At 38.8% G+C, this 21,890-nt stretch overlaps 1 protein-coding gene and 1 pseudogene across 4 annotated transcripts in view; one reads left to right on the top strand and one right to left on the bottom strand.

Moving 5' to 3' along the window:
* The window catches only part of TMTC2 (transmembrane O-mannosyltransferase targeting cadherins 2), a 450,431-nt gene that overhangs the window by 34,587 nt on the left and 393,954 nt on the right, over positions 1 to 21,890 (top strand). The window lies entirely within an intron of this gene.
* On the bottom strand, positions 17,991 to 18,277 carry LOC308244474 (small ubiquitin-related modifier 2-like; annotated as a pseudogene). The gene has a single exon. The product of its transcript is annotated as a small ubiquitin-related modifier 2-like (transcript).

Genomic DNA, 21,890 nt, shown 5'->3' with positions numbered 1-21,890 from the left:
TGTCTTGCCCTCACTAAATCTCAATGATTTCCATAATGAGTGTGACCATTATGTAGTATGTCATATTTTTCCAAAGTGCTTTCCCGTTCAGTATAGTGTTTGCCTCCTCATGAGAACTATCTGGTATAAATGGGGCAAACAAGTATTGTCCTTACTTTAGAAATGAAGAAACTGAGGCGTTGAGATGACAATGATCTACCCAAAGCTGTCTTTTGGGTACAGATAGGGCAGGAATAGAATTGGGGTCCCTTCACATCATCAGTGCTTTTTCTCATACACTGTAGCTGTTTCAGTGTTGCTGAATTGCTTCTGGAAGAAGTATAAAGGTTGTTTCTTTGTGTATTTTGCAAATTGTTCACCAGCTCTCCCACTCCTGCCATTCTAAAGGCTCTCTTAATGAATTATGCATAGCAATTGACTTTAAAAAAAGAAAAGAAAAATCAAAGGACTTGGAGTTAAAGAGTGTTCTCACATGGAAATATAGGACTTCTTACTAGTTTTTCTTTTTCCCTAAAATTGTTTGTGAAAGAATGATTTAAATACTAATGTGAAACCTCATAGAATGTTGCCACCTCAAGAATGTGATTTACTAAACTGTGGAATAGAGATAGTTCTAAAGGAAAATTAGCTTCAGTGGCATTAAAAAAGTTCTAGTTCTTTTGAACGTCAGTAAAATCACTCATAAGAAACAAAGTGGATTTTGACCAACAACTCTCACTTTTTGCCTGACGTCAGTTATAACATTTGACTCTAACTCATCTATAAGACGAGGTTTTTTTATGGCAAGTATTTATTTATCGCATCTTCTTAGTGCTTAACGCAGAGCCTGACACATAATAGTAGGCACTTATTAAGTATGTACTGAATGAATGAATTTAGGATTCAGTTGGTCATCATCTGATGTGAAGGAGGAACATCATTGCAGAACCGAAAAGAAATTTGTAACTATAACAATTAATAGAACTCAGGACTTACAATTTAGTGCAGAAGGGAGTTAAGAGTACAGCTCACCTACTCAGAAGCAGGGATTCTGTTTGTGAGGGGGAAAGCCGAGGCATGGAGGTTTCCACTTGTATCAATTTAGGAATTCCCACTGCAGTTTTCTGTGTAGTTGTACCAGGCGGACTGATGGATGGGATCTAATACATCCTTTTCTTCATCCCCAAACCAAAGTATAGGCTAGAATACATTACAAAGCATCCTAGGACTTCTGCAAACACTTTTAGCCTGCTCAGTGCCCTGGAAGGTAGAGTAGAGGCTTTGTAGCCAAATAACCACTTGAGTGCCCCGCTGACATTGTCACTCAGAGCTCTGTGGCCCTGGATAGATCACTTAATTTCTCCGAGTTCTGATTTCCTCATCAGCAAAATGAGCATACAAGAACTTCTGGGCCCATTGTAAAAATTGGTTATTCCTATAGTTCATTATATGAACTAGTGATAATTTAGGTTAAATACCCTCAGGAAGGAAAATCTTGTCCAATTTCCATCTGACATAACTCAAGTTTAAGCACAGGGCACTGTGACGATTCTGGAAATTCAGAAATACTCACTTATTACTTTTGGAGTATAAGTGCCATGGTGTGCATTACCTTATGAGAAGTAAAGGGAGACTGGCTGTTGAGTAAGAGTCTCTCATCTGTCAGTCTACACAGGAGGAGCATAACAATTATGCTACTTGTTAGACTTGAGGGGAATAAAAATTGTTAGATGGAAACTTGGAAAGAGACTGGTAGGCAACTGTCAGGCTTATATTCCATCATAAATCTTTTAGAGATAGACTGGCGTGACCCTCTGAGATCAGATGGCCATTATTGAGTGACGTTATTGTTTCATATTTTGTTTCTTGTAGATAGCAGCATCCATTTATACTTTCCTAGCAAAAGTATTGAGTGACTCCTGACCTTTGATAATAGTCATGCTTGCACAACAAACACCTTTCTGCTCCTGGTGTGGAGGGGGTGATACACGCAAACTGTAGAGCATCAGGAAGTCAGGGAAGGTAAAGGTAATGCTAAGCTGATCACCTAGAATTTTTGAGAACTATTACTATGAATTACCCAGAATTTCGGAGTATTCTTTTCTAGCAGTGGGGAAGCAGGAAGGGAAATTATAAACTAGATTTAGAGAAGAATCCTTTCCGTTTTAAAAATAAAATGTCCCGCCGGGCCGGTGTGGTTCAGTGGTTGAGTGTCAACCCATGCACCAAGAGGTCACGGTTCAATTCCAGGTTAGTGCACATGCCCGGGTAGCTGGGCTGTGTAGGAGGCAACCGACTGATGTTTCTTTCTCACCAATGTTTGTATCTCTCCCTCTCTCTTCCTCCCTCTCTAAAAAATACCCAATAAAAACATATTAAAAAACAAAATAAATAACAATAAACTGTTCTCCCCTCCCCCCCCCCCCCCCCCCCTGTTTTTAAACCATCAGTAGAGGATATTTTTGGAAAGCATCCAGCTTTGGAAGTGGGGTTAAGGGAGACATATTTTTAAAAAGATCTTCTAATTTGTACAGATTTTACCAGTCACTTTTCTAGACTTATATTTTCTGTCAGCTTCCTAATACCTGGAGGTGTTTTCAATAAGTGTGAATCCATTTGTTCTGGGTGTTAGTTTTCTTTTGAACAAGTTGCTGTAGTAGAAAGCTGAAATTATGATTTATAGATCATATTTTTGGGAATGAGTAGTTCACAAGATTTTTATTCCCGTGAATACTTTGTTACCAAGTCAAGAAAAATTGTTCTGCCTCTTGGCTGGTGACTGGAAGTGGTTCCCAACAATTCATAGTGCACACAGATAGAGATTAAAACGCCGGGGAGACCGTAGAGAGGCGAATAAGTGAATACCAGATGATGGTAGTGAGATGGTAATGACACTCGCAGTTCTTTTTCCTAGGAAAAAATTTTTCTTTATTTTGAATTTTTTGTATGTGCCAAATATTGGCCTAGGCACGTGACATGCACTGTCTCCCCCACAGACTTTTCAATGTCTCTGGCAAAAAGGATCCGTTGTTATCTGTGTTTTTAGATAAGGTAACCAAAGCCCCAGATGTTACATAATTTGCCCAAGGTCACCTAGCTGGTAAGTGGCAAAGATGAGATTTGAGCTCAAATAGCACACTTTTCACCAATTATACCAGTTATTGAATTGCCATGTATCCTCAGGAAAGCCCCTTTTCTTTCACGATGCACCCTTGCGACCTGCTGAAGAAGGAAAGTCTGATGTTTTCTTTGTTTCCCTTCTAATTATGATCTCTTGTGTTGGCTTTCTTAAAATAATAAAATAAAGAAGACTTGTTAACATTTATTTTTCTCCCATTATAATGTTTATTATAGGAAATAGAAAAAATAAAGTAATTCTGCCACCTTAAGGCATATAATCAGTTTTAACCCTTTGTTATATTTCGTCTAACCTTTTTCATGTATGTTTGGTTTATCTCTTCTACTGAGGTTAAACTACACTACTTATTCAGAGCCATTTGCATTCTGCATGTTGGGCTTTTGAATTTTCAAGTTGTTTCTTTCTTGTTGTTGTTAATCCTCACCCTAGGATATTTTTTCCATTGATTTTGAGAGAGATTGGGAGGGAAGAATGGAGAAAGGAAAGGAGGAGGAGGAGGAGGAGGAGGAGGAGGAGGAGGAGGAGGAGGAGAGAGGAGAGAGACATCAATTGGCTGCCTCCCACACGCGTCCTGAAAGAGCTGAATTGAACCTGCAACCTAGGTACATGTCCTTGACTGGACATCGAACCTGAGACCCTTCGGTGTACAGGCCGATGCTCTAACCACTTGACACACTGGCCAGGGCACAACTTGATTATTTTTTATTGGTGTGACAGACTCTTATCCAGAGGAGCCTGGCATCTTATTCCCAAGGAAGGGGATCCACAACTTTAAAAAAGCATATGTGTATTTTTAATTCAAGCCTTTACCCAGAAACCTAAGGAGTGGAGGAAGAAATTACTCCATAACATAGCTGCACTCTAAAGCACACCAGGGGCAAGATATTTCAACAAATTAACAAAAGAAAGAAGGGAAGGAAGAACAAAACTGCAGAATAGTAAATGGCTGAACAAGTTACGGCTCTTAAGTACCTTCATGTCTGTTATTTTGGTGTCTCTTTTTAAAACTCTTGGGGTAGTGTTTTGCGAGCCTGCATCAAGGATGTGAGATTCCTTACATAGTGGCAGAGCCTAAGGATCTGGTAAGGGTCTGGTCTTCTCTCCTCTTGACTGTTCTGCTGCGGGTACCAGGCATCTGCAGCATTTGCAACACACACGTCGTCGGAATAGCTGGGAATGCTAGGCCTCCTGCCCCGCCCCAAGTGGCCCCCCCAGCATCACTTATACTTGAGGGGCCTGGTTCTCTGCTTGCCCTCTGCTTGTGAGAACTTTGGTAATAGAGATGAAGTCCTATTCTGTATTTCATTTTGTGTACCCCAGGGCCTGTTATATAGGAGAAACTTTATTACTTAAAATTGGTTTGAGATTATATAAAAAATTTGTATTTATTACAAAGTAATCCTTTTGCCCTGGATGGTTCACTCAGTTGGTTGGAGCGTCATCCTGTACACCAAACGCTTGCGCATTTGATTCCTGGTCAGAACACATAACCTAGGCTGCAGGTTCAATCCCTGATCTGGGAGCATATGGGAGACAACCTATCAGTGTTTCTCTCTCTCTCTCTCTCTCTCTCTCTCTCTCTCTCTCTCTCTCTCTCTCTCTCTCTCTCTCCCCCTCCCTCCCTCCCTTCCTCTCCCCCCCTCTCTCTCTCTGTCTATCTCTTCTTTCTCTAAAATCATTAAAGAAGACATAACCTCGGGTGAGGATTTAAAAAAAGTAATCCTTCTAATTTGAAAAGTCAAAAGTACAATAAGGTTTTTAATGAAAAACAGACCCTGCCTGCCTCACCCACTCTCTTAATAGTTGTGTTTCCCCAAAACAACCACTTTCATCTCTTTCTGAGTGTTTCTTCTGCTATGAAAACTGCATATTGGCCCCACGCACGGCCACTTACCACTTGTGTGTCCTTAGAAAAGAAGTGGTGCTGGTGCCCGGCCCGTAACTGTCTATCCACTTTGAACAACATTGACTTTCATGGAGACAGATTTCTGGGTTCCAGTCAATGCTTGTGACCATTAACCATTCTCTTTAACCCACGTCCTCTACAGAGATTAACACCCTCAGCACATTGTTTTGTTCAGCTGTGTATCATATAAATATTCTTTAGTGAAAATATTAATTTAAGAGTGAGATGGTTAAGTGATCTTAGAATCTGAGATAGTGAATGAGAAATAAATTGAATGGAGCCAACCTGAAAAGAAAGCTGTAGCCCTATGGGTCAGGACCCTCTGCCTTATTGTGTGCATCTTCTCCTTCAGAGTTCTAAGGGGCACACTTGGAAATCAAGATCTACTTTGGAAACTGGAATAAAATTTCCTAGGGTGGTAAAATGAAGAAGTGAGGCACATGGATATCTGCTTTGGTTTTCCAAGTATGTAAGTTGCTCTGATTAATGTTTTCACATGGAAAACGATGGCATTCGAGTAGCTAGCAGCTATTTCTAGTAGCTTGTGGAGAAGCAGACATCTTCAATAAGGTAATTATTTTAAGTGCATCTGTAGCTGTGTAATGTGCACATGTGTTTGTAATTATAGTTTGCGAATTTAGAATCAAGTGCCAGATTTATCGGTGTTCACATATTCAGCGAATGAAAAAAAATCTATTTAATATTAGCTGCTACCTTCACAAATGTGCATTGTTTCAGAATTAGCAAAGCACACCACTTGATAGTTGTCACCACCTACTGTCACTGTGTAATGTGTAGCACAAAAGATTGTGGCCGGTAACCTAACAGGCTTATCGCCGAACAGAGCAAATGTTACTTCTTGGGTTGCCAACGTGGGGCTCCAGAGTGTCTGGCCGTGTGGCGGTAAGACTTGGCATGTATGAGTTCAGGGTTTTTCCTGATCTTTTAAGAAAGAAAATTATATGTTAGTGAGTACAGTAATATTTTCAGTAAGTAGAAATAACATGCTGTCAGGACATAATTTATGAGACATATTTAGTAGGTTATATACAAATTTTAGAACAGTGGGAATTTTTGGCTAGAAATTTATAGCTGTTTGCTCTTATAAAAGTGTATGCATCAGAGGCCTGCATTTAAATACTTGATATGTATATTAATTTGCTTATCAATTTATTGAAAGTTTTAGGCTTTGTAAATAATACCCTTTATTTTTGGCAAAGTCAAAAAAATATCAAATGTGAGATTTGGCCAAAGTAGTGCCTTAGATATACAATTTAGTTATGTGTATGTACCATAATTAGTTATGCTGTGTAATCAGGAACTAGTAAACCAAGTAAGTGTTTAGCTGGCAAGGTCCTATTTTATAAGGAGTGGTTTATGTTGTAAATGAGTAAAAGGCTCAGTTTTAATTCTTGGATCATGTTAATATATGCAAAAACAATCTAGAGCCAATTCTTGATTAATAGGAACTTTACCTAATTTGTAAGTCATGAGGGTTTCCCCCTCTTTTTCCTTGTTCATTATCTCCTCCCTTTTCCCTGCTCATTTTCATGTCAATCAGGGGTGATGTTTAGAAAGGTTTAGGGTGGGAGAGTGATGGAAATTTATTTGATAGTGATTTTGGCTGGTAGTTTTGGAGGTTAAGAATTGTTAAAATGTTTTGCTGGTGTTAAATTTCAGAATTAGTTGTTTATGTATTTAAACAATTACTTGGCTTTCTTTACTTTACCAAAGACAATTTCAAGTTAACTCTAGCTGTGTAATACTGGTTTAATTCTATAGCATGCTTTACTATGGATTTTTATATCAGAGTAAACATTTCTATGAGACTTATTAAAATTTTTTTTTTAAATGTATGGTTCCTGTTTTATTGAAGAAAAGCTATAACTTCACTGCATTTTGGTTTTCACAATCTTTTAAGGCTCAGTAAAGAATTGAACATAGTGGTTATACTCAGACAGATGAGAACTAATGTAGGTCTCCAGCTGTGTGGAAGCATTGGTTTATCTGTATTTCTGTAGGCCACACAATTAAGTAATTTTATAGTTCTAATTTGGAATATTCTAGCACCCATCTAAAACACTGTTAGCTGGAACTTAGAATATCATAAAACATAACATTCCTCTTGGGTACCATACCAATAGGGTTAATTGCCCTAAGAGGATCTGCTGTAAGGGAGTTCCAAAGTGTGGATGTTACTAATACCAGCATCGTTATAGGATGTTAGTGAGATGTACTTATAGAATTATAACTACAATTTATGTAATTACATAATTACAGTTATATAATTATAACATTGACGAATATATAATGAAACTTTAAAAATATTTTGAATTTAACTGTTCTCAGAGAGCATCTCTTTATTTTCTTCATAATACTTTTCATTTGTGAAGTATTTCTCATAGTCATTATGCATATATAAATACAGTTAAGAAAGCAAATTGAATAATAAAAATGATACATTAAGAAATGGTGAAAATTAGAAAACATTGTTTATTTTAAGCCTGCTGAATAATAAATAGTGAATTGATTGTAAGGTGAGGATAGCATATGTGTTTAAGGATATAAAAAATCATCACAGATTCTAATGCTATTTCAGTTCAGTAAACATGTATTGAGTACCTACTGTGTTACCAGGTATCATGATAAGTGTTTGGGATTCAAAGATAAATAAATATACAGAGTGCATGCCAGCTCCTTCTCTCTGCAGAATTTAGGGTTATGGATGGAGGTTGACATTAAGGAGCTACTTCAGTGATTTTAGGTGTGTTTTTTTTTTGTGTGTGTGTGAGTTTGGGGTATATCTTTCTAAGAACTATTTATGGGCAGTCAGTCTAAGAGATTAGTTTTATTTCATGTTCTTTCTTCTTGTGAATGATATGCCTTTGACTAAGGCAGTTTTGAGGGAAGTTTTTTAGAGATTATGATTTTGGTTGTTACATGATAGCAAAGAAGAAGCTGCAAGATGGGGCATTTGAAGTTAAGAGAAGTAAGGAACATGGTGACTTTAAGGATATTTTGCATATATTCTTTGTGGGGAACACATGCAAAAGCAATTCTATATTTAAACTTCTGTAGTTTTTAATAGATTATAAAATGATGCTGAGTATTTATCCAAGTAAATATCTCACATTTACATAGTTATGGAACTGGTCTTTGAAATATGTATTCCTTCAAATGCAAACCAGGATGCAGATGGCAATGTTTAGCCCATGAATATTAATAGAGGACCTTACTATAAACTTTTATTGAAGACTAGTGTGTGAATTCATTCATTTCTTCAATATCAACTGTGCACCTACAGAGTCTAGCCTTGGGCAAGTTATAGCAGGTCTGTGGTAAATCCCTTGGCCTAGATAATGAGGAGCCAGATGAATAGATAATTGTTATTTTTCTTGATATTATGAGGGAATTATGCACAGATTGATATATAGGTTTTCTATTTAAACTATTACCGTAAGTCCGAGTAGGCTCGGCTGCATTCTCTGCTCAGGGTCTAACAAAGGTAAAGTTGAGGAGTCAACTGGCCTCTTAGCTGGGATCTCTAGGAAAGGTTCACTTTCAAGTTCACTCAGGTTTTTGGCTGAGTCTAGTTCTGTGTGGTTGTGCTGGCCTGGTGAGACTAGCACCGGGTGTTAGACCAGTGGGGTCAGACCAGATCTTGGTTCAGCAATCTCAGTACTTGAGTTCTGGCTAAGAAAGAATTCAGAGCCAGGACTCAAAATGTAAGATAAAGTTTACACAGAGGTAGAAGAAGTGAGCTGCAGGAGAAATGGGCTCAGGAAACAAGTTATAGAGGCAGAAGAAGGGCCCTGGGGGCTTAGGAGAGAGGAAAGTAAAGGTAATGCACCTGGGGGAAGTAGAGGGCGATTGGAAGAGAGGGCAAGCATCCTGGGTCCTCCATCCTAAGGGCTTTTAAGGGTGTGATTTTAGGGGATATCCCAGGGGGGGATCTCAATAGAATATGGATTAGTTTTCTAGGTGTGTCTTTCAGGGTCATGGTCTCCACTGATTGGTTGGTGCCAGGGCATGGGGTCAGTAGTCATTGCAGCGGGTCCTGATGTCAGCCAAGGGGCTTGCTTTCTGGTTTTGCTGCTTTTCTGGGTCTGGAGCTTAAATGCAACTGAGGCCTAGATTTGATTCTGGCCAGAACCTCATTGTCCTGGGGGCTTAATGTGTAGGGGCTATTTGACAGCTCCATTGTTGGATCCTCCTGTAAGAAGTTTTAACCCGTATGATTAGCAACATGCCAGGGGAGGAAAGGTCAGGGAAGGGTCCAAACTGCATGAGCAGCAATATGAAATGTCAGGGGTTCTGAACTGCATGACCAGAGCTATTTTGGGGAGGAAAGGTTACTCTGGGGGTGCGGTCCTTGTTTTCCCCGTTTTGCTGGTTGCTGGGCCCCCAAGGGCTTTCTGCACTGGTGACATTTTTGTACATGGCCCATCGTCCTTGCTCTGCTCATGTCTGTCTAACTGCCAACCACAGTTGGAGGTCTGAGGTTCATGTTTCCTTGGTGGCAACAGCTGGGGTCCTGCTCTGTTCCTAGGGGGCACCCACATTCCTTCTCATGTGGCTTCCTCCGTCTTTAAAGCCAGCAGTGGTGCGCCAAGTCCTTCTTGTGCTTGGGACCTCTCTGACATCCCTTCCACTACCAGCCACAGAAAACACCTTGCTTTTTAAGGCCTCATGTGATTAGACTAGATCCACCCTTATAATCACTTTTTTTTTTGCCATAATCAGAGGATTGACACAGGGGTGGGGAAGTGCATGCAAAGGTCATAAGTGCCATCCTAATATTCTGCTTATCACAGTTCTTATTGGAAACAGAAGAGAAAACACCAAAATCCAACTAGAGAGGTTTAAAAATGGCTGTCTAGAGTTGGCGATGCTGAGCTGCCGGGATGGGTTAAAGTCGAGGTCTCTACTTACTTGCTTTGTCATTATTATCCAACCAATATTTATGGTGGCCTGTGTGAGGAGCAAGTCATTGTTCTGTCAGAGACTCGTTTCCCTCAGTCATCACATGGGGAGAGTGATATTTACTTTGAAGGGTTCTTCTGAGAGGTAGATAGAAAGTCCCTGACAAAGAGGGGTGCCCATAAATGGAGCTAAGAGTCTGAGATTTGGTGCAGGTGGTAAGGAAATATGACATAGGTTAATTCATACAGGTATTTATTGAATCCTGTATATATTAACTCAGCACGACTGAGTCTAGGAGGAAGTAAGGAAGATTTTGACATGAGCACAAAATTTTAAGGAGGGAGAGCCGCAGTGCCAAAAAATCGGTATAAGATAAATTATATGCTAATGCAATGCTTGAAAAATAAGATTAATGCTAAAAATTTATAATGAGCCAAATATTAAAAATAAAGACAGAATCAGTAACCATTTGTGAGCCATATTGCCATCTCAGGCAAAAGGAAAAATCAGTAGTTCTGAGTCTGTCTTTGTTTAAACACTTTTTTGGCATTAACTTTGATTTTAAAAAATATTGTATTATTTTATTTATCTTGATTACAAGTTTTAAATATTGTTCCTGAGATGAAAACCTCCAAGTAGAACATAGAAGTATGAAATAAATGGCACAGAAAATTCATTCAAAGTTATACTTAAGTTTGAATATTATTTTGACTACATTTAAATATTATTTTAGGTTAGCATCCTGGTATTCTTCTCTGTAGTTCTTCTATTTCCTCATTTATTAAAATAATTATCAACAGTTGTTAAGATAATTAACTTTTTTTTTTTTTAACAAACATGTCCTATATATAAAGAACAGAATTCCCTTTTTTCTTGGAGTTGTTTTAAACATTTTCCAGTGTCAATAAAGTCCCATTAGAGCATCCATATAATGACAAATCTCTCAGCTTTTACTTTTTTTGTTTAATTCCTCTTCGATATTTTTATTGTTGTTCTTTTAGCTATTGCATTATTTCCAGTAATGTGATGGTTTAGGGCATCTACAACATAATATCAGAATGACTTTTTTATTTTAAATCTTTATTCCATTATGTTTTCCTTGCATAGCCTTGTCAGAAAGACTAACATTTTCTGTGGTCTGGGCATTATTCCCGTGTTGGCTGTTTAGTCCCATGATTACTGTATTATTGCTAGCATTTTAACATTTCTGAGAAGTACCAACCAAGATTGCCACTTGCTGTTTTGAATGTATTACATTCAATAGGCTTTATCTAAGAATAGATAGTTGGAAAAGGAAAACATTGATTGCTTCTGGCTAATCCAAGGTGGAATGAAGTCTCTAATGAACATCACAGTTATACCTCTTTTAAGATCCAGTAGGGAGACTTACTAATTTATTTTTTACTTTAAAAATAACAAATACTCCATTTGTATAAGCAAATATACCAATGATTAGAGACATTCTTAAATCAGATAAAATGTAAGCAACTAAGGATCAGTTAGCATTTATGACCATTACAATAAAGTGTTTATCAGGGGAACTAGTATTAATTGACGGAGGGAATAAAACTTCCATTTAGAAATGGTTCTGAATGGTTATAAGCATTTAATGACACATTAAATGAATATTTTCCTTAATAAAATTTTGAATCACCTGGTAAAATTATGGTATTGTGTAATCTCCATCCTTTTGAGAAACTTAAAATACATTGACATAATGATAAATTTAAATAACAGTAAATATTAACACTAATTTAGCCAAATAATTTCATCCTATATTATGTTCAACTGAACAGTCTAACACATGTTTTTGTGTGTGTTCTTTTTCTTCCTAATGTCAGGTCTGACTTGACACTAACTGGGAGAGTAATGTTAATAATTACAATTGTTTTGTGCAGCTTAGTTTAGAAATGAATTTGAACCTATACTCAAAGCATCCACACATTGTGAGACTAGATAGTTCTGTTTACCGCTTTAAGGCAACGACTCTGGAAACTTTAAAAAATACCCACACCATTAATTAATTAATTAATTAATTAATTTATTATTAGTTTTTTAAAATTTCTTTATTGATTAAGGTATCACATATTTGTCCTCATCCCCCCATTCCCATCCCAAACCCCTCCCCACGCATGCCCCCACCCCCCTGTTGTCCGTGACCACTGGTTAGGCTTATATGCATGCATACAAGTCCTTTGGTTGATCTCTCCCCCTTCCCCCACCCTCCCCTACCTTCCCTCTGAGGTTTGACAGTCTGATCAATGCTTCCCTGTCTCCTGGTCTGTTTTTGTTCATCAGTTTATGTTGTTCATTATTTCCCCTAGATGAGTGAGATCATGATACTAGAAATACACTTATAAGAACATGGCAAGCGGCTCTGTCTACCCCAGGAAAGGAGCAGGAAGTAGATGCCACTCTAAGCAACATAATAGGCTTGCCTCTTGGTTTTGTTTATATACATATTGCAAATAGTTCAGGAAATATAAATGGAGAAATAGAAGTTGAACATTAAAAAAGTACAGAACTCTCCAACTGCAGTTTTGATTGTTTGTAAAGAAATCTGAGGTAGATTTAAATCTGGGCTGCTCAAACTTACTGATAGTAAGCCACAAACAACCAACCTATTGAGGCTTTTTGAATGCTCTTCAAAGGGGGAATATTTTACCTTTCTAATGCATAAATACCAGTGCCCGAAGGGAGATAATTCCCTGATGTTCTTCAGAGCACCACATGCAAAATAAAGCATTTCAGGGAATGATGTGGAACAATAAATATATGTTGGGAAAAGGAAAGAAAGTCCATTGGTGTGGAAGGCAAGCTTTAAATTCTCTTAACTTTCCCAATAATTTACTAGGTGACATTGAATTGCTGTGGTATTTTTATTTTTCTGCTCTTGGAAATTTCTAATAGTTTCAAGTTAAATAAAATAAGTCATTTGACCTAGTATAATTAGTTTTTTTTCTTTTTTCTTGATTTGCAAGTTTGAAAAGAACAAATGACTGTGATTATTGTGTTCCCTTAAATCGTTATGTCAGGGGACCAACCTATACTATCTTTAGTATAAGACCACATCTTTACCAATGGTGAGTTGTTAGAGTGGGTGTCATGGAGGAACTGATTTTCATCCTGTGCTTTAAGCTACATTGTCAGACTTTTTACCTTTCAGTTAACCTATGAGGAGGCTATGTCTTGTGATTTTGATTATGAAGAGTGTCTGTTGCTTTTTAAATTTTGTGATCACTTATTGAGTGACAGATACATTTGCATTCCAAATGATTGCATAGGAATTGTTCATATTACTTGTTTTCTTCCTTAGATAGATAGACACAAGCAACAGGATGGCTCTGGTGTTCATTTTAGTTTTATAGTGTTTTTCAAGTTTTAGTGCCATGTGATGAGTTTTATTTAAGACAAGGGAACATTTTCCTCTGAGTCACTTGGAATAAATAGTCTGTTGACCTAGTAGGAAAACACAATAGTTGAAAATGCTCTCATTCATATGGAGTGAGAATTCCAGATTATTTACTACCAAATATTTAAACATTTTGAGGCTATTCTGGCAAAGCAGAACCAACTATTTTTGTTACTTATTTTAATGGCAGTGGTACCAGTTTTGATCAGTGGTGAAAAATTCATAAGATTATCTTTAGTAAGTCTTCTCTTCAGTTAATTAAAAATGGTACATAGAAAAGTGTTTGAGCCCTGACTGGTTTGGCTCAGTGGATAGAGCGTCGGCCTACGGACTGAGAGGTCCCGGGTTCGATTCCAATCAAGGGCATGTACCTTGGTTGCGGGCATATCCCCAGTAGGGAGTGTGCAGGAGGCAGCTGGTCAATGTTTCTCTCTCCTCGATGTTTCTAACTCTCTATCCCTCTCCCTTCCTCTCTGTAAAAAATCAATAAAATATATTTAAAAAAAAAAAGAAAGAAAAGTGTTTGAGTTATGCTTGTCCTGTGAATGAATATGTCAGTGATTATAAGAATCTTATTGGCAGTGTTTTAAACAGTGCCAGGCATGTTTTGAACCCTTGAAGACTAGCCACTTTGTGGTTAGGTGTGGCCATATGATGTAGTTCTGGACAATGGGATATAGGAAGAAGAGGTGTGTATAACTTGATGCCCACCTTTCCTTTCTGGTTTGCGGTTGGCTGGAATGTAGGTGTGATGGTGGGACCAAGATGGGTCGAAAAGCAGATGCCATGAGTCAAAATTAGCAGAGTAGCCCTGGCTGGTATGGCTCAGTTGATTGGACATTGTCCCTTGCACTGAAAAGTTAATGGTTTGATTCCCTGTCAGGACACATACCTGGATTGTGGGCTCCATCCCTGGTAGGGGGTGTGCAGGAGGCAACCAATTGATGTTTTCCTCTCACATAGATGTTTCTCTCTCTCTCCCTCTCTCTCTCTCTTTTTTCTCTCTTCTCTCTCTCTCTCTCTCCCTCCCTCCCTCTCTCTCTCTCTTCTCTCTTCTCTCTCTTCTCTCTCTCTTCTCTCTCTTCTCTCTCTCTCTCCCCCCCTTCCTTGCTCTCTCTAAAATCAATAAGAAATCTTTTTGTTTTTAAAGCAGAGCAAAAAGAAAGGAGTCTGTTTGTGTCCAGTATTATCAGAGCCTTGCCATTTCCAGCACTAGAGTATATATTTATGTAGGTGGTTTGAAATCCCATCTTGTTTATGGGTTATTATTTTGGGATTTCTATTTATTTTTGCCGAACCCTATATTAAAATCTGAGACAAATTTTGTAATCATTAGTCAGGAGGCCAGGATAGGCTAAATGAATTGAGCAGTGATTGAAAGGACCATCTGTTAGAAATAGCTGGGGTGTAATTAAGGCAAGAATCTAGTTTTATGTGGATAGGAGATACTATATCAGGAAGAGTGACTCAGAAAAATGAAAGAAAAATAGGAGGTATATTGGAAAGAGTATTATAGTTGGCTTTATAAACCTGTATTATAGAAACAGTATTGTTGCTTACTATTCCTTGAGTTCTAATTCTTTAAACTATGAAAGTGTGATTGATTGCTATAAAGATGAAATAGAACATGTATGGTAAATTGCTTTGTAAACCATATCCTGGGTAATTAGCACATTAAGCAGGTACAACTTATGGGTTGAAATCATAATGCAAATTTAAATTGTGCTTTCTACTAGCTATTTAAAATATGTTCAGAGGGGAAAGTTTATCTCCCATTATTAATGAAAATTCTAGCAAGTCCTCTGACTTTTCTGGTACTAGAACGCCTTTTAATCCCTTTAAATTGTAATTATAGTATCAGTTGGGAAGAAAATCTTTGTCTCTGGTGGACTTTGTTACAGAAGGGAATCTGTATTCTGGAGTGGGGCTGTGTATGATAGGAGGTCAAAGATGGCAGTACTTTTTGAACACTTTCTATGTAGCAGGCATAGTTCTAGCAAAAAGCAAGACAGAGAACTCTTGTCTCTTGGAGTATACTTCTAGTGGCTACTTCTTTCTTCTTTACTGTTTCTTCTGCCATTCACCAGCTGCTGTCATAGATGCTTGTGAACTAAAAGAATATAGTGTAAAGGGTCCACAGGAAAGTTCTTTCTTTCTTTTTTTTTTTTTTTTTTGTATTGTGGATTCACACTGGCTTTGTAAACCCTGGACATAACAGCTATTCAGAGCTGACTCATTATCTTATGTGAATCTCCAAATCTCTTCCCTGCTGGGACCGTCCAGCCACAGCTTCCCTGGACTGTTGCGTTTTTCTCTCAGACCAATGCTTTGCCCTCAGCCCTTGTTTTGTGGTGACCTATGCCACAGTCTTTATTAGTGACCCTCCCAGATGGCCTTCTTAGGTGGGACCCCAAGTGTCTCCAAGCTGACTCTTCTTTCTCCAGACCCACTGCTAATCCATGGGGAACATTTGCCCATCTTTGACCTCTTCCGAGAAGCGAAAAACATCAGGTACTTCGCAGACACAGCACTTTGTGGTGCTGCCCCAGGCCACCTGATATTTCTCAGGGTGGAGACACCAGTAAATGGTGATTTCCAACTCTGGGACAGCATAACTAGCTGTCAGTGTGGGCTTGAGGTTCCTCTCTCTTGAAGTGAAGGAGGTAGCACTCCTGTTCCTGTTCTCAATCTCTTACCTGATACTTCTGTTCCTATCAGATCAACAAGGGCAACCTGTGATACCCTACTTCGAAATTTGCCTTTCAGTTTTACCTTCCTGTGTATCTCATACTTATCATCTGAGGCCTTGAACAAAATTCTTATTTTAATATCCAGTTACACATGCTTTCCAAATATAAAAGTTGTTTATCTGTGTTCTCTTTCAACAGGACTTTCCTGGGGTATCAGTGCTTGGCCAAATTTTTGAAGGTTGGCCCAGATGTACAGAGAAAAAGGAGCTCTTTTATTACTCCATTAACTGATTTGGCCTTCTTTGCTTCCTGGATATTAGAGAAGGGAAAAACTACATAGTCACATAGAAGGAACTTGGTCCAATGAAATGAAATGCTAGCTTTAGGTAAAATGGGGAGACTCTAGAGTCTAGGGCAGGGGTGGGCAAACTTTTTGACTCGAGGGCCACAATGGGTTCTTAAACTGGACCGGAGAGCCGGAACAAAAGCATGGATGGAGTGTTTGTGTGAACTAATATAAATTCAAAGTAAAGGAGCGGAGGGGAGAGCAAGAGAACCGGATAGAACAGCTGGATCCGGCCCGCGGGCCGTAGTTTGCCCACGGCTGGTCTAGGGTCTGCCTTCCTATCTGCACCCCATCAAGAGGTCATCTGGGTGGATGGCAGAGGAAGTGGGACATTGGAGAAGGGTGTGGGGTCCTTAGGTCTGCATGGAGCCCTTGGAATTTTCATTTGTTTCAGTTGCTGCTATTATGTGATCAGGATAAGTGATTGCTGAGATGCAAGTAGTTCTGTCTGTGTTTGAACAAATCCCTATGTTTGGATCCCAGTTCTCTTTTTACATACATACATACCTACATGCATACCTAAATGCATACATATGTTTTTTTTAAAAATGTATTTTATTGATTTTTTTACAGAGAGGAAGGAAGAAGGATAGAGAGTTAGAAACGTTGATAAGAGAAACATTGATCAGCTGCCTCCTGCACACTCTCTATTGGGTACATGCCCTTGACTGGAATCGAACCTGGGACCCTTCAGTCCACAGGCCAACACTCTATCCACTGAGCCAAACCGGTTAGGGCTGTTTTTCTTTCTTTTTTTTTTTTTTTATCATTTGTATTTCCCCTCCTGGGTAACATAAAATCTGGCACCAGAGCATACCATGTAGAAGCCATCCTGAATCTAGTATGGTCGAAGATGATTGTCATTACCCCTAATACTTTAGGGCTCCTCCTAAAGCAGCTCCCTTCCCTAGTCAGTACAAGACCACAGCATGTACTTGACTTTTGTGAACAGTTCCGTGTTCTGCATCTTTAAGATAGATAGATACATGCTTTCTTTCTTTCTTTTTATTTCAACTTAAACAAGATGTTTATTTAAACAAGACACTGACTAGAAGGGAAAACTATCTGGGATTCATTTTTTTAGAGTACTTTATCCCTACTTAAAGACAGATTGCCCTACATGTAACAGCTACTTACAAAAAAGGTATAAAATTGTCCTTGGTTTTACAAAGATAAATGAAAAACATTAAAATTCTCCAATCAAATAAGGTGTGCAAGAATTTTTATGTTACTCTGTTTTTGTTAAACAGTGAGAGCAAAATAACTTACCGGAATATAAAGATAAGAGCTGAATGAGCATGCCGCTAATGGAGAAAGGGGGTGTTTTCACAGAACCAGTATTTTCCCCCATCCCATCTCCATTTGATGTCAATCAAAACATACCATTGACCATTTAGTTAAAAAAATGCAAATGCTTGTGCACATCCATCAGTTACTTTATGTACAATAAAGGAACGGGGGAGGGGAAATGAAAGAATAACCAAAACTATACTGCAGTAGTCAGATGTGTTGAAACCCAATTGCAGTTTTCTAACTGAGAATGTCTTCGTGGTCTGGAGGAACAGAGTTCTGGAGTAAAGTAGCAGGTTCCCTTTTTAGTAGACACCTCCTGTCTGCTGTTGCTGGAACACATCAATTGTATCTTCATCCTCCATTTCCAGCTGTGCAGGTGTGTCTGTTTCATTGATTGGCTGCCTGTCAAGTCGGAATCTCATCTGCCTCATGACAAACCCTGTGATTCACAATAGGCTTTCCTTAGTTTAAGTGGTGTATGCCTCTCAATCTTAAACTGCACCACAGAGCCATCCTGCCCCGCCACCTTCAAATTAATATGATCGTTGTTCTCAGTCTTGACTCCTTCCTTGGGCTTTTCATCGGCCATGGCGAGCGCCAGAGTGTCCTCAGCTGCCGCTTCACAAAAGAGGTACCAGGTCTGCACCAAATCAGCACACAAGCAGCACCAGGAGCAGCAGAAGAAGGAGGCAGCCGACTCATGCTTTCTTTACTTGTTTTTTTTTTAATTGATTGATTTTAGAGAGAGGAAGGGACAGGGCGTAAGGGAGGGGGGAAGAGAGAGAGAGAGAGAGAGAGAGAGAGAGAGAGAGAGACATCAATTCGTTGTTCCACTTATTCATGCACTCAGTGGTTGACTCTTGCATGTGCCCTGACCGGGGTTGAACCTGTAACCCAGGCATATTGGGATGACATCCAACCAACTGCACTACCAGCCAGGGTGACAGACACATGCTTTCATTTATTTTTTTTCCTGAAACCTCCCCTGTGTCATGTCATCCTTGTTCATATCTCCAGCTTCAGGGCTAAGCCTAAGAGACAAGGGGACCTAATCAGGAGGTCTTTAAAAAAATATTGTGATCCCTACAATATGTACATTATTTGTCATCATCATATAATAGATAAGAACAGGAAATAACTGGATAACATTTAAATGACAAGAAATTAGAATTGAGAAATAGCTGGCTTCTAAAGAAGATGGCTTTCTACTATATCCTGTATAGTCTTCATTCCCCTGGTCCAGTCCACTTTATTACCTCTTCTTCACCATCCATACCAGACCATGTCACCTCCTTGCCTCCAGTTTTTACCCACTCTGTTGCATTGGGATTGTTTCGTATGTAGGCAGTTACCTTTCTATAACGATTTTGATTATGTCTTTACCTATTATCCATTTTTATTATGAAAAATTTTTTGCAGCTATGAGTAGTTAGACCACTTAATTTCTTTTTTTTTTTTAAATATATTTTATTGATATTTTACAGAGAGGAAGGGAGAGGGATAGAGAGCTAGAAACATCGATGAGAGAGGAACATCGATCAGCTGCCTCCTGCACACCTCCCACCGGGGATGTGCCTGCAACCAATGTACATGCCCTTGACCGGAATCGAACCCGGGACCCTTCAGTCCGCAGGCCGACGCTCTATCCACTGAGCCAAACCGGTTTTGGCTAGACCACTTAATTTCTGAACCTTGGTTTAACCTTTGGTAAATAAGGATAATAATACTTGCTTCATATGATTATTGTAAGGATTAAATGAAAGGACAGATATATAGCAGTCACCACCATGACAGGCAAGCAAGGACTATCAGGCTCTCAAAAAATGGGAGTTTTAGTTATTCTTTTTTATTGTTCTCCAACACAAACCTTCCCTTTCAGCTAGAATGGTGTCCATACTTCCCTAAACATTCCATATCCAATTTTGATATTGGTTCTAAAATTTGAATTCTATGCTACAATTTTTGAGGTCCTTTCTCCCTCTGTCTTGTCTATTTAAGTCCTAGCTGTCCTTTAGAATCCATCACAAGCCCTATTTGTTCTACAGGTACCTTTTTGATAGCTTTATTTTCTGTTAATATGCCCTTTCTTTTAACTCCCTTAACACTAACTCTCATAACACCATAGGAAAATCTCACTCCCTAGTTACAATGTCTTCCAAGTATATATTTTGTATTTTTTCTCAGTGTTTTCCATTGTTTTTCTGTTTGCCTACTGTTCTCTCCCCCCCCTCTCCACCACCCCCCCTTGCCCTGGAGAGAATGGTTTTGTTGTCTTTTGCCCTTTTTAAAAAAATAAATAAGCATATATTAAGTGTTTGGTAACCAGTTGTTACATAAATATAAAACTTTGATTACTGTTGACCAATAATAACTATTAAATTATGTGTATTTGCTTTCCATAAACTTCTTAATGGCAATATCTGTCAAAAGCATTTAATATTTGTGTGTTTGAGAACACATTAGCAAATATTATGGAAATCTTTTGAAATTTGAACTTTTAGTACAAATTTCATCAAAGAGAATATGACTCAAGTACTGTTTCAGTTTGAAATGCTTTTGTTTGCAAATAACAGGAAACCTTGTCTCTGGAGACTTTAAACAAATAAGGGTTTATTTTTTTCTCAAATAACAGTAAGTTCCAAAGCCAGCACTTTGGGCGTCTCAACATCACAGACCTTCCTTTCTCCTCCGTCATCCTGGGCATGTTGACCTGCATCCTCCCACAGGTTGCTTCCTTCTTACCTGATGGTGGCTACACTTGTTAGCATCAGGTCCTTGTTCTGGGCAGAGCGCAGTGGCAGAGGCTAAGTGTAGAAAGAGGTACATTTGCCTTTAAATTTTTCGTATTTATAGAGTCAACATAAACTTTTATGGAACTCTAGCCAGCAAACCTCTAGTTACATCTCCTTGTATGGAATGCCCCCCGCCCCCGCTGGTGACCCTCTCTGGAGGGTGGCTGGGAGCAGGGGGCTGCAGGTGAGGGTTGGGAAAGACACCAACAAGATGCCTCTCAAGCAGCTTAACTAGCTATTTCCAACCAAAACCCCACTTTGGAAGTGCCCTCGGCTACATATCTCTCAGAAAAAAGTTAACTCTTTAGGCCCAGGGTGGGGAACACCCGGCCTGCCGTCATAGAAGGCCCTCAGTATCATTTGGTCCGGCCCTGCCAAGGCGTTAGGGGTGAGTTAATTAAATGTTTGACCACATATAGCAGGCTCATTTTTAAGTGGATAATTTTGTGGCTTGCAAATGATGTTAAAAATATGCAAATGGCCCTTGGTGGAAAAAAAACGGTTCCCCATCCCTGCTTTAGGCTAATGAAACTATTAATTTAACAGAAGACAAGTTTATACTTTTTTTTTGAGGGGTTTCTGATGCATATTGGCTTTCCTTTTGTTGTTGAATACATTGCTATCTCAGGTTTGGATCGAAGAACTCAGAATTTAAATCCTTGTTTTACTGCTGGAAAGAGAAAAAAACAACAATAGTAAGGTACCAGTGATCATCTTGAAAGAAACAACAGTTTATTTCCCCTTCTGATCATGTATGCACCCTTTAATTTTTTCATTCCTCAAGCAGAGCTCAGGCAGCCCCAAATTAAAGCCACTCATGCCTGGAGCACGCGATGATGAAATCTCGCCTGGCTGTTCGGGGGATGGACAGGTAATAGTTGTTACAGAAAACCTTTTGTGGTATCTGAAAAGAAAACTGTCACAAAGAATGCTGTAACTCCTCTGTGCTACAAGAGAAACTTAAATTACATCAGCTGAGGTTTCTTTGAAGGTGCGATCCCTTTAATAGTATTTGACATGTGTTAACGGAGCAGAAAAGGCGTCCTAAGTAAAGTTTCATTATCTGCGGGAGCCTGTTGTAGATCCCACCGTGTTGTGATGTATGTTTAGCTAATTCATGTTCTTTTGAAGCTGCTCTTCAGTAGCTTAAAATGGGCACTGCCAGCAAACATTGTATATATTAGCACACAAGAGCCTAGTAGAGAAAACACCACTTACCCTTTGGTAATGGACAAATAGATAATAGCGGGAGAGGGGAATTATCTTAGTGCAGATGTCATATCCGCCTGCAATAGAACAAGATTATTTGTGCTTTGGGAAAAAAAAAATACCATTTTGTTTTTATCAAGATGCAGAACAGGCAAATAGCTGCTAAAGAAGAAATTATTTGAATTGATATTCAGTGGCTTA

This window comes from Plecotus auritus (assembly GCF_963455305.1).
Source record: "Plecotus auritus genome assembly, chromosome: 3".
Lineage (NCBI taxonomy): Eukaryota > Metazoa > Chordata > Mammalia > Chiroptera > Vespertilionidae > Plecotus > Plecotus auritus.
The sequence above is the reverse complement of the archived record's forward strand: the minus strand, read 5'-3'. Positions and strand labels throughout refer to the sequence as shown.